Here is a 14,475-nt window from a genome sequence, read left to right on the forward strand (position 1 = left end):
ATCTATTTTGTGCTCAATAATGAACTCCAGTTCTTCTTTGGTCACAAATTCCTTCCTCCTCCATAGATCTAAGAGGTAAAGTATCCTATATTATTCTAATTTGTTTATAATATCATGTAAGATGAGTTTTGTGATGAAGTTTTGTAGTTTGGTGAATGAAAAGGGAAAGCATTTTCTGAATGTTTTCTATTATGCTAACTGCTCTCTAAAAGTTTACTTTCTAACTAAGGAAGACAATACACAAAGGAAATTTTGTGTATTATCTTAAGGAATTTTACAGGCCACTGATGGCATCTGAGCCCCCATTTTTCAGAAAAACAAACTTATATCCCAAAAGTTTAAACGACTTGTGTAAGACTATACAGGTAGTGAATATCTGAGATGGGATTTGAACCCAATTTTTATTTTATTTTATTCTTTATAAATCTTTCCTTACAACTTTTTATTTAACCTTAAGTACTTGTTACTTTTGGGAAAGGAGAGGAGGGACAACCCAGATAATACTAAAAGAGAAGAAATATAAATCTCTGGAAAATGAGCTCATTTGAAAGTAGATGGCATGAATTTGTAGTGAACCCAATCTGAAGGGTACTAAAAATCTTCCACTGGTGTTCAGTAGCTTAGTGGAACCAATTGAGAAGAAAGGCAGAGTTGATCCAAGGCTAAGGATTGGTGGTAATGGTAGTAAGACAAGGCAACATGGGAGATAAAGGGGAACATTGAATAGTTAAACTGATTAACTCTAGGTAGGGTCAAGACTGGAGAGAGCTTTTACTATAGCTATGCCCTGGAGATCTTAACCCTTTCAGAACTCACTATGTCCCTTATCTCCCAAAGTCCCCAGAGCAAGGGTAATTTACTAGGAGAATAGGAAGGGATGAAGGGCCTGAAGGTTGTGGTGAAGATGAAGAACAAGTTTAAAAGGCAATCATTCATTCAATAAGCATTAAGGGCTTGCTTTGCATCTGGCACTGTCCTAAGTATTAGAAATTCTAAAAAAGGCAAAATCCCATGTGTGCTCTCAAGGAGCCCACTTTCTAATGGGAAAGACAATATGCAGTCGACTATATACAATCAGAATATACACTGTATAAATCTGAAATAATCAGCAGAGGGAGAGTAGTAGTTAAGAGGAATCTGGAAAGGCTTCCTGTGGAAGGACTTGAAGGAGACCGAACTGTGAGGGATAGAAAATCCTATCCAAAAATGACTACTCAGAGACCTCTCGAAGTAGAAAGCAGAAAAGTTGTTTATTTAATTAATTCTCATGAGAATGAGCAATTCCACTGTGAGGAGGGAAAGAGAGAGAGCTCAGGTAGAAAGGCTAAAGAAGGGGATAAGATATACAGTTTTTATAGGTTTTAGACACAAAGGATTACATCATGAGTTGGAGAACATTAAGAGATACATTCCCCGCCTCCCTCCCCACTTCTTAATTGGATGTTATTCATGCCAAAAACAGCAGATTCCCTAGTTCCAGGAGGAACCATACATCAGACAACTAATTGTCCAGATGTTGGTAACTTGAACAGCAATAAATATCATTATTCGAGGTTAAATACATATGTCTAAAATCTAAGTGCATATTGGCTACCACTCAACATACCCATGCAGGTCACAGAGACCTAGAGAAACTAAAAATACAGAAGAGGAAGTTAAATGTCCTTGGAGGTTCAGCTGCTGGAATTTCTTCACCTTATCTTTACTACATATAGCTGCTGGAAGTTCAACTACACATACACACACACACACACACACACACACACACGCCAAAAAGGAGAGTATTCTGGGCATGCAGATTACTCCACCTCTTGTTAGAGGGATTGAAGAGGTGAGTATCACAAGGAATGCTTGAGGGATTTTAAAGTATAAGAAGAACTGGAAGGTAGGGATAGAGACAGGAAATGTTTTAAAGGTAAAGTATCAGGCCTTGTCAAGAGATTGAAGAGGGAGGGTTGGAGGTGAGAAAGAATGAAAAGCTGAGGATGAGAGACTAAACTGAGACTGAGGCAATGGCAGAAGGAAAGAAAGAACTGGACACTGTGATCAGAGAAAGGAATTTCATAGTTCATGTTCATAGCTAGAAGTGATGGTAAGGTTTTCTCTGTGATAGACTTACATGGAATGAAAATAAACTCCATAGGTTATGGAGATAGGTGAACTGGGAGACCAGAGTGCTTGGGGATGCTGGTTATATTGAAGCCCACCCCTACCTCACTCCCACCCTCCAAGCATGGGAGCAGGGGTCCAGATGGAGATTGAATTGTGAGTCAGGCTTAAAATTCTAAGAAATGAAGGAAAGGGACTAGGAGGTCAAAATTCGATATGGACAAAATGATATAAATGAATGGACTGAACCTCAAAGGCAGAGAGGATGCTCAATGCTGGTAGCAAATAGAATGAATGGAAATTCCTTGAGGATTTCATTATTTTATCTTTGTGTCCTTAGGATCTCCTGCTATATATGGCACGTATTAGACATATAATAAATTCTTGTTGATTGATTGATCTATTGATTAATAATGACCATGGGGAGACAGGAATACACTTACTTCTCCTGATCAGTATGCTGGGAAACATGAGATGTGGAACAACCCACTTTTGGAGAAGGGGACTCTCCCATCTGGAGAAAACTTAATCTCACCAAATCCAGAGCGATAATGAAAAGAGACAGAGAATGAAGAGAATGTTTTGGAGATGAAGTGGATTTCCAAAGGGCCAATAGAAAAGGCAGGCAGAAGACAGAAGAAGTTGGAGAGGGATGTTTTTCTTTGCTTTTAGTAAAACAATGGGATTATTCTAAAGTCCCAGCTTCAAATCCTGTGCTTCTGCTGACTTCCCACATCCATTCTTTCTGTAACTTCCCTTTCACAGTCCAGTTCCTGTCCTCAAAACCCTGGAATCTCAGAGTGGACCAGAATGGTTTAAAGTTGCCCCTGGAAAGTCATTTTACCTTGCTGTGTCTCGGTTTCCTTCTGTGTAAAATGAAGTCATTGTACTCATAATCTGTAGCCTTGAAGAGGCCTTCCAGCAGTGAATCAATGAATTGTGACTTTTTGTTTGTTTGTTTTTGCATGGTTTTCCGAGGCAATTGGGGATAAGTGACTTGCCTAGAGTTACACAGCTAATAAGTGTTAAGTGGATTTGAACTCAGGTTTTCCTGACTCCAGGACCAGTGCTCCATCCACTGTGACATCTAGCTGCTCTGATCCCATGATTTTTAAATGAACAATAAAAGCGCGCATTTCCTTAATTCTTCACAAAACACAGGACCTTCCAAGGGAGATAAGGCAGGCATCCTCATTTTATAGAGGGCTCCAAGAAAAAAAGTGACAATCACTGGCTGTGGTCTGATCTGAACCAAAATTTTCCCAATTCATGTACAACTCTTCAGCCCATCGGTAAGGTATTTCTGGTTCTCACCCACCCATGTATTTTATACAGCTAGAAATGAAAGGGAAAAGGAATAATAAACTCCCCCTATTGTTGTTTATCCTTCATTTTCAAAGAGGGCCAGGACATCAGGAAGGTGATGCAATGACATGCAAGTGAGTTGGATTTAAACTGAAGTCAGGCTGTGCAAGGTCACCTGCCATATTTTCCCTTCTAAAGCCATCTTAGTTCAGTGGCCAGATAGAGATCAGGATGATAGACCTCAGTTTGATTAAGGCAATGTCCAATTAGTGATTAAGGCTAGGGAAGAAATGAGGAAGAGACGAGCCTCTTTTACTTAGTCAAAAAAAATATATATATATATATATATATATATATATATATATATGTATGTACATACACATACACACATATCCATCAAAGAGAGAAGGGGGAGACTCTCAGGATTTCTGGCCAAAACAAAACAATTGCTATTTACATTTACTCTGAGCCAATTAGGGCTCAAACTTAATGAGGTGAAGGATGTACCCACCCTGGACAACCCAGCCCAACTCCACAAAGGCTTGGTAACAGAGTTGTCTGCTATTGCTGTCTTCATAAAATACAAATTCTTGATCATTTTCTCTCTCAAAACAAGTAAAGCCTACTTCACAGCAATCATCCCTCCATTATTTAGTTTTCAAATTGATTACTCAGTTAACATGATTATTGGTATTGTTGTTATAACCATCTCCAGAGTTACCAACCCTTTGGGGACATCTGCCTAATTAAGTCTCTTTAACAATCTGTTTTTGAATTCCATCCTAATAAGACTACATAGTCTTATATAATAAACAGCATTTACCAGTCTCCTTATTATTATATGCATTCTATTATCCTTCAGTTGAAGGATAACTGGAGAATAACAATAGCTCTAGTTTATGAAGCTTTTTAAGTATAAAGCATTTCTCATACATTTTTCTCTTTTCACACCTCGGAGAAGGTGCCAAAGGCAGAGATTATTTTCATGCATTTTATAGAGGCCTGTCATAATGTAAAAGAGAAAAAATTATTAATTATACACTGCATGTCAGGAATTGTGCTAAGTACTCTTTACAAATATTATCTTAGATAATCCTGGAAATAAACCTCCCAACCTTAGGAAGTACATGTAGTATAATTCCTCTTATACAACTGAGAAATCTGAGGCAGAAGTTAAATGGCTTGTCTAAGATCATACAGCTGGTTAGTGTCTGAGGCCAGATTTGAATTCAGGTCTGCCTGACTATGGGCCCATTGCTTTATCTACTGTACCACCCACTTGGAGATTAATTCTTTGATATATTGGTTGATGGTCTCAATCTGTGGAATCACCTATTTTCAAGGATCACTTTCTCATCTTCTTGGTGGGCACTATTGCAGTCCTGAGTATAGAAAGCTTAAAGAGCTCTGAATAGGCAGATAAAACATCAGTATATGATAGACCCTGAGGAAGATAAAATTATCTGAAGCTGTGTTGCCTTCATGATATACTGGAATACCTTTGTTGTTCATAGCAATGCTGGGTCCAGTTCCAGCTCCCTTCCTTTCCTAACCCCTGTGACATTTACCTGTTGGCATTTTATTACATCCTAATCAGGGGTATCCAACATAGGGTATTTACGAATATTTAATAACTATGTTATCCTACTGAGCTAATTTACTTTATATCTATAATTAAAGCGATAATGTGCTACAATGAATAGAGATCTGTCCTTAGTGCCAGTAGGAACCAAGTTTCAAATCTTTCCTCCAACACAACACTGGCAGAGTGACACTAAGCAAGTCATTTTACATCTCAGTTTTCAAGGTAATTCTCCAATACTGTAAATGGCAGAGAAGGCACAAGCCTACATTGGCAGAAAGTGTTTCTCATACCAATGAATTATATTCAGGCTTTCTCTCCTTTATTTTTAATATGTATATATATATATGGTAAACTAGACATTTCATTTGGTATGGAATTTTATATAGAAATTTATTTCATTTGAATAGAACAGGGAGGTTTGCTGGAAACCAGAAAGTGTTGGAATCCCTTATTCAAATTTATTCTCAAAGCCTTCACAAAGGAGCAGGGATGTTAGAGCTGTTAGGAATTGTCTAGCTCAAATCCTTCATTTTATAAAGATCAGGCTCTCTGAAGAGAAGGGGAAATGATGTGGGAAAGTAGAGTAAAGCTATAAGTAGAAGGGACTTGAGAAAACTAAATTTCAAAACTGGAAAAATTCTTAGAGATGGCTAGTCCAACTTTCACATTGTAAAGAGAAGATTTCATTAGGACCAACTGGACCATAGAACCTTCAGTGACAGAGACTATGTCTTTTACTTTTCTCATATCTGCTATATCCTCCAGCAGAGAACTAGGCACATAATAGGTGCTACAATCACAGCTTGCAGATTCAATTTTTTAATTTTTTTATTTTTATAATAAAAATTCTTCTTTTCTGAATATATCCCTCATCCTCCCATAACTAGGGAATCAACCCTTGTAACAAAGATTTAAAAAGGAAAAAAAGTAGTTCAAGAAAATCAACTAATAGCAGCTTATACAATATTCCACATCCACAATCCCCCATCTCTTTAAAGAGGAAAAGGAGGTTGGCAGTTAGTTTTTTGGAGAAATGGGGGAAAGAGTAGTACTCTCTTTATAGAAGTCTGTGCACACACAACTTATTCCAAATTTACTTTCATGATTTGAGCAACTGATGCCAAAGCTAATTGTACTTTGGTCACTTGTAAGTTTAAAATGTGAAAGGCAAGCAGAAAAGATCTATTTCAACAGCCTAATGATTTCAAAGACAAATTAAGGGAAGTTTTCAGAATAGAAATAGATTGCCATCTGTTTCAGTGTGAGAGACATCTGCCCAAGGCCATCCAATGTTCCAGAGCTGGGTTAATGAGATTCTGTTGTAAAAAGGTCACTTTAAAGTAAAATTGAACTTAGCTGAAGTTTCATTAGTACCAATCTTTTTTTGTAGTGGCAAGAAATTGGAAACTGAGTGAATGTCCAACACTTGGGGCAGGGCTGAATAAGTTATGGTATATGAATGCAATGGAATGTTATTGTTCTATAAGAAATGATGAACACTGGCTGATTTCAGAAAAGCCTGGAAAGTCTTACATGAACTATTATTAAATGAAGGGAGCACAATCAGGAGAACACTATACACAGCAACAAGATTATGTGATGATCAACTCTGATGGACTTGGTTCTTTTCAGTAATGAGGTAGTTCAAGGCAATTCCAATAGACTTGTAATGGAGAGAGCCATTTGCATCCAGAGAGAGGACTATGGAGATTGAAGGTTGTTATGAGGCAGAACTCTGAAACAAGGACTCTTACAAGGTGTTAAGTCAGTGGAATTGATAAGACAATGGTTATCTAGTTTAGCATGGGGATTAATAGTTCTCTAGTTCAGTACATGTACTTAGTGCTTAATATAGTTCTACAAGATTCACACCATGATAATGTAATTATAAGAGAGCATATAAGATGGGACAAACTCAGCCAGAGTCAGAGCCAGAGAAGACAAGCAGACTGGAGTTGGGAGCTCAAGCTCTCGAAGCTAAGGAGAGACAGTCTCAAAAGGACTTGGAGAGAGACTATGAAAGGCCAGACACAGACTAGGAAGGGAGGCAGAGCAAGATTCATTCATCGCATCTCATATCACCTTGGTGGCAGGCTCTCCTACTTAGCTTCTCCACTGAAACCAAGACTCCAGAAGGCCTCTAAGGTCTTCTCCAATAACCAGTGTCCCCTAGAAATTACTTTTTATATTTCAAGTACTTACAATATGTATATCTGTGGTTCCCTCATAAAAATGTAAGCTTCTGAAGGACTGGGACTGTTTTAAATTTTGTTTAAATTTTTGAATCCTCAGATCTCAGCACAGTGATAATAAATGCTCAAAAAGTGTGTGATACTGACAGGCATTCGATAAATGCTTGTTGGTTGCTATTTTTGTACAGGAAGATATTTTCTTTTCTTTCTTTCTTTCTTTGTGTGTGTGTGTGTGTGTGTGTGTGTGTGTGTGTGTGTAATGCAATTGGGATTAAGTAACATGCCCAGGGTCACATAGCTAAGTCTTAAGTATCTGAGGTCACTGTTTGAACTAAACAATTCCTAACAGCCTTTCCAGCTCAAACATCCCTGCTCCTTTGCTTTGAGAATGAATTAGAATAAAATAAAATAAAATCAGGTCTTCCTGACTTTAGGACTAGTGATTTATCTACTGAGCTATGTAGCTGTCTCAGGAGATATTTTCTTTTTTTCTTTTTTTCTTTTTTTGGTAAGGCAATTGGGTTTAAGTGACTTGCCCAGGATCACACAGCAAGTCTAGTGTTTTAGGTCAGATTTGAACTCAGATCCTTCTGACTTCAGAGCTGGTGCTCTATCCTCACATCATTTAGCTGCTCTAGAAAGATATTTTCCTTCCTTCTTTTTTCTTTTCTTTTGTAATAGTAGCTTTTTATTTTTCTGTTATAAGAGTCTGACTAATATAAGAGTCAGTACTTAGCTAAGTTTGGGGGGGAAGCAAGAAATTCTAGAAGGAAGAAGAAGGAAAGGAATTTCAGACATGGAGAACATCCTTTGCAAAGGCATAGAGGTAGGAAGGGGATTGTTTTGTCCTAGAACAATAAGTCAGGTTGGCTAGAATGAAGAGTATATGAAAGGAGAGCAATATGTGAGGTTTGGGAAGTTTGGCAGAATTGTAAAGGGCCCTTAAATGTAAAACAAAGAAATTTATATTTCATCCTTAGAGGCAATAAGGAATCCCTGGATCTTCTTGAGCAGGGAAGTAACATGGTAAGACCTGTGCTTTAGAAATACCACTACAAAAGTGGTGTGGAAGCTAAATTCGAGAAGGGAAAGACTTGAGTTAGAAAAATTAGTTAGTAATTTATTTCCCCCAGTAATGTAGATTCTTTAAATTTCTTTTTTTAAATTTTGAACTTAGAATAGGTATTTATATATATATATATATATATATATATAGTAGAATTTTCAAAAAAAGACTATTACATGAAGTTACAAATTTGATCGTGTGCAGCTTGCTTTTCTTTGTATATATAAAATGATATAATGTAATATAACATGACCATTGATACATTTCAAAGAAGTACTACTTGTGATTCTTTATGACTTTCTGTTCATTAAACAAATGTTCTCTTTCTTTAATAGCATGGAATTCTTTTTTTTTTTTAAACAATAGCTTTTTAATTTTCAAAATATTTGCAATGATAGTTCACTCTTGCAAAATCTTGTGTTCCAAATTTTTCTCCCTCCTTTCCCCCCAACCCTTCCCCTAGACAGCAAATAATTCAATATAGGTTAAACACATGCAATTCTTCTATACATATTTCCACATTTATTATGCTGCACAAGAAAAATCAGATCAAAATGGGGGGAAAAGTGAGGGAAAAAAGCAAGAAAGAACAACAAAAAAGGTAAAAATACTATTTTTTTATTATAGCTTTTTATTGACAGAACATATGCATGGGTAATTTTTACAGCATTGTTCTTTGCACTCACTTCTGTTGCAACTTTTCCCTTCCCTCCCTCCACCCCCTCCCCTAGATAGCAGGCAGTCTCATACATGTTAAACATGTTAAAGCATATCTTAGATACAATATATGTGTACAGATCCGTACAATTCTCTTGTTACACAAGAAAAATCGGATTCAGAAAGTAAAAATAATCTGGGAAGAAAACAAAAATGCAAGTAATCCTCATTCATTTCCCAGTGTTCCTTCTCTGGATGTAGCTGATTCTGCCTATCATTGATCAATTGAAACTGAATTGGATCTTCTCTTTGTTGAAGATATCCACTTCCATGAGAATACATCCTCATACAGTATTGTTGTTGAAGTGTATAATGATCTCCTGGTTCTGCTCATTTCACTTAGCATCAGTTCATGTAAGTCTCTTCAAGCCTCTCTGTATTCATCCTGCTGGTCATTTCTTACAGAACAATAATATTCCATAACATTCATCTGCCACAATTTACCCAACCATTTTCCAATTGATGGGCATCCGTTCAATTTCCAGTTTCTAGCCATTACAAACAGGGCTGCCACAAACATTCTTGCACATACAGGTCCCTTTTCCTTCTTTAATATCTCTTTGAGATATAAGCCCAGTAGTAACACTTGCTGGATCAAAGGGTATGCACAGTTTGATAACTTTTTGAGCATAGTTCTAAATTGCTCTCCAGAATGGCTGGATCCATTCACAACTCTACCAACAATGTGTCAGCATCCCAGTTTTCCCACATCCCCTCCAACATTCATCATTATTTTTTCCTGTCATCTTAGCCAATCTGAGAGGTCTGTAGTGGTATCTCAGAGTTGTCTTAATTTGCATTTCTCTGATCAATAGTGATTTGGAACACCCTTTCATATGAGTGGAAATAGTTTCAATTTCATCATCTGAGAATTGTCTGTTCATATCCTTTGACCATTTATCAATTGGAGAATGGCTTGATTTCTTATAGAGTCAATTCTCTATATATTTTGGAAATGAGGCCTTTATCAGAACCTTTAACTGTTAAAAAATGTTTTCCCAGCTTATTGCTTCCCTTCTAATGTTGTCTGCATTAGTTTTGTTTGTACAAAACCTTTTTAATTTGATATAATCAAAATTTTTTATTTTGTGCTCAATAATGATCTCTAGTTCTTCTTTGGTCACAAATTCTTTCCTCCTCCACAAGTCTGAGAGGTAAACTATCCTATGTTCCTCTAATTTATTTATAATCTCCTTCTTTATGCCTAAATCATGAACCCATTTTAATCTTATCTTGGTGTATGGTGTTAAGTGTGGGTCCATGCCTAGTTTCTGCCATATTAATTTCTAGTTTTCTCAGAAGTTTTTGTCAAACAGTGAATTCTTATCCCAAAAGTTGGGATCTTGTCAAACACTATAGTTATTGACTATTTTGTCCTGTGAACCTAACCTATTCCACTGATCAATTAGTCTATTTCTTAGCCAATGCCAAATGGTTTTGGTGATTGGTGCTTTATAATATAGTTTTAGATCAGGTACAGCTAGGCCACCTTCATTTGATTTTTTTTTCCATTAGTTCCCTTGAAATTCTTGATCTTTTTTCTTCCATATGAATTTTGGAAAATACTATGTTGTGATCCACCTTCAGGTCTCCATAGTCTTCTCTTTGGATGCAGATGGTTCTCTATCACACAAGTCTATTGAAATTGTCCTGAATCACTTCATTGTTGAAAAGAGCCACGCTCACTAGAGTCGATTATCACATAATTATCACATAATCAAGTTGTTCACTTGGTTCTACTCACTTTATTTAGCATCAGTTCATGTAAGTCTCTCCAGGCTTCTCTGAAATATTCTGCTGATTATTTCTTATTGAACAATAGTATTCTATAACATTCATATACCATAACTTATTCAGCCATTCCCCTGATGAGCATCCATTCAGTTTCCAGTTCATTGCCACTACAAAAAGGGCTGCCACAAACATTTTTGCACATGTGGGTCCTTTTCCCTTTTTTATCTCTTTGGGATACAGACCCAGTAGAGACACTGCTGGATCAAAGGGTAGGCACAATTTGGGAGCCCTTTGGGCATAGTTCCAAATTGCTCTCCAGAATGGTTGGATCAGATCACAACTCCACCAACAATGTATTAGTGTAATGGCATGGAATTCTATAAACTATATGGCATATGGGACTATAGATATTACCTTGTTCAGTGATCTATTTGAGCACTGATATCAGGTAATATATGAAGATACCTATTTTTCAAACGTTTTGGCAGCAGCATAATGGAAGATGTTCTACGTAAGGTCCAAAAAAAAAAAAAAAAAGACTCATTATCTTAATGATGGCAAAATTCTCCAAATGCTCTATTTCTGGATAGAATCCTACCAAATGCATTGAGCTACCTATGCATGTAGGGCCATGATAATGAAAAAGATTGGTCAAACCATCCCCACTAGGAAAAAAAATGGATTAAAAAATGTACATGGCCTAGATCAGGGCTTCTTAAACTTTTCTACTTGTAATCCCTTTTTGCCCAAGAAATTTTTAATCACCCCAGGTATATAGGTATAGGAAGTAGGTATACAAATCAAACTTTTACCTATAATAAACTTTAATTTTGTAGTCCCTTTCCCACATTCTGTTATGTAACTCCATATGGCACCATGACCCCACAGTATAAGAAGCCAGATAATACATTCAATATGTAGAATTAATTGGTCCATACATATTTTTTAGCTTGGACAAGTGTAGAAATGAGATGGAATTCAATAGGAAGTGGGTATCAAACTGACTTATATTTGGGAAATGGTATTTTGTTATGGGCCAGAACTCTGAACTTGAAACAAAGGATTCTTATAAGGTACTAAGTCAGTGGAATTGATAGAGACAATAGTTATCTAATCTAGCATGGTTCAGTATGATTGATTTAATCTTACAAGGAGATGTTATGGGCCAGAACAAGGTACTAAGTGGAATTGAGGAGACAATGGTTAAATCTAGTTTAGCATTGATCCTACAACAAATGATGATTTCCTAGTGATATAATGATTGTTGTATATTCAGTGTGGGATATATAAGCAAGAAGCTCTCAGAGGCAGAAGGACAAGCACACTGGAAGCTCTCAGAGACTGAGACACATTCATTCCATCTTCCACCTTTGTTGTGACTGGAGGCAAAGCACAAATCCTTGGAAGTTGGGGAGATTCAGAAACCAGACAAGGCAGGTGGGACCTTAAGCTCTTGGAACCAAGGAGAGAGGAAGACCTCCAGAAAACTAGCCGAGCCCCAAGTGAAGGAGACAAGACTTTGAAGGAGACAAAAAGGACTTTAATCCTGGCTGCACTTGTGATGATTACTGAACTGAAATGAAGGTTGCTTCCAGAGGACTTCAAGAAAACCCCAAGAAGAGAACATTACATTATTTTGTTTTCAATCACTCCAAACTGCTTGCTTCTCTAACAGCCGATCTCTTTACCAACATTATTCTGTTCATGTGAACCATGGAATTCCACTACCTCAGAAAAATAATGATCACAAATAATCTGAAAGGCACTTTTGGATTCATGCTGGGGGGAACATCACTTAGCATGTTACTAGTCATAAATCATAGGATCACAGACCTAGAGCCTTGAAGGGACCTCAGAGGTCACCTAGCCCATTTTACAGATGAGGAAACTGAGACCACCCCCTCCCCCCCAAAATAAAAGTGAGTTGGCCAAAGAGATGTTAGAAAATAGAATGGTTGTTTCTCCAACTGATAAATGATCAACGGATATGAACAGACAATTTTCAGATCAAGAAATGAAACCATTTCTAGTCATATGAAAAGGTGTTCTAAATCACTATTGATCAGAGAAATGCAAATTAAGACAACTCTGAGACACTATTACAGACTTCTCAGATTGGCTAAGATGACAGGAAAAAAATGATGATGAATGTTGGAGGGAATGTGAGAAAAGTGGACATTAATACATTGTTGGTGGAGTTGTGAACGATCCAACCATTCTGGAGAGCAATTTGGAATTATGCCCCAAAAGTTATCAAACAGTGCATACCCTTTGATCCAGCAGTGTTTCTATTGGACTTATATTCCAAAGAGATCTTAAAGGAGGGAAAGGGCACCCACATGTGTAAAAAAAAATTGTGGCAGTGCTTTTTATAGTGCAAGAAACTGGAACCTGAATGGATATCCATCATTTAGAGAGTGAATGTTATGGAATATTATTGTTCTGTAAGAAATGATCAGCAAGATGATTTTAAAGAGGCCTGAAGAGATTTACATGAAACTGAAGTTGAGTGAAATGGTAACAACAAGATTATGTGATGATCAATTATGATGGACATGATTCTCTTCAACAATGAGATAATCCAGACCACTTCCAATGATCTTGTGATGAAGATTACACCCAGAGAGAAGACTGGGAACTGAGTATGGTTCACAGCATAGCATTTTCACTTTTTTGTTGTTTGCTTGCATTTATTTTCTTCCTCTTGATTTGAATTTTCTTGTGCAGCGAGATAATTGTATAAATATGTATTCATGTATTGGATTTAACATATATTTCTATCCTGTTTAACATATATTGAATTATTTGCCATGTAGGGGAGGGGCTGGAGGAAGAAGGGGGTGAGGTGGGGGGAGTGGATTGGAATACAAGGTTTTTCAAGGGTTAATGTTGAAAAATTATCCATGCATATGTTTTGAAAATAAAAAGCTTTAATAAAAAAATTTTTAAGTAAAAGAAAAAAAAAAAAGAAAGAAAATAGAATGGCTGCTGTGGATGATGGAGCCGGAGCATAGGAATAGCATTGCTTTAAAGTAGGCGTGTGTGCAAATATGTAAGAATGCCAGGTTTGGTTGATTTAGGCCTAATGCTACTATTATTAGGCCTAGTTGACTTGATGTGGAAAAAGCTACGATTTTTTTGATGTCATTTTGAGTGATAGCGCAGATGGCAGTAAATAGAGTTGTAATCCTTCCTAGGCAAAGTATAATAGCCTAAGAGAGCTGGGTACTCTATGAGTGAATATTAGAGGTTAAAGGGATTCTACATATAAAACATTAGAGCTAAAAGATCTTGGGCTACAGAACTTTTAAAATGCCAGCACTGGAAAGGACCTTTGAAGTAATCTAATTGAAATATCTCACTTTGCAGAAGAGAAAACTGATTCCCAGAGAGTGAGAATGATCTGTCCAAAGTCACACATTGAATTAGTGACACAGACTGTAACCTAGGTTTCTTGACTCAAAACTCAATTCTCTCCATTAAACCATGTGGTCTCACCTAAGTACTGAGAGTTTGCCATCTTTACTTTTCTGGCTAAACTAAATTTTGCTTCTCTATGTGGCAAAATTAATAGAATATTGCTCCCAGAATCATGAAGACTTGAGTTAAAATCCCACCTGGGATTGGTAATGGGAAAGTCACTTAAACTCTGCCTCAATTTCCTCAGTTATATAATGAGGATCATTATAACATTTCCTTCCTAGGGTTGTAGTGAGCATCAAATAAGATCATATTTGTAAAGTACTTGCAAGTGCTTAATTCCTTAT

Source organism: Sarcophilus harrisii, chromosome 2 (assembly GCF_902635505.1).
Source record: "Sarcophilus harrisii chromosome 2, mSarHar1.11, whole genome shotgun sequence".
NCBI classification, from domain to species: Eukaryota; Metazoa; Chordata; class Mammalia; order Dasyuromorphia; family Dasyuridae; genus Sarcophilus; species Sarcophilus harrisii.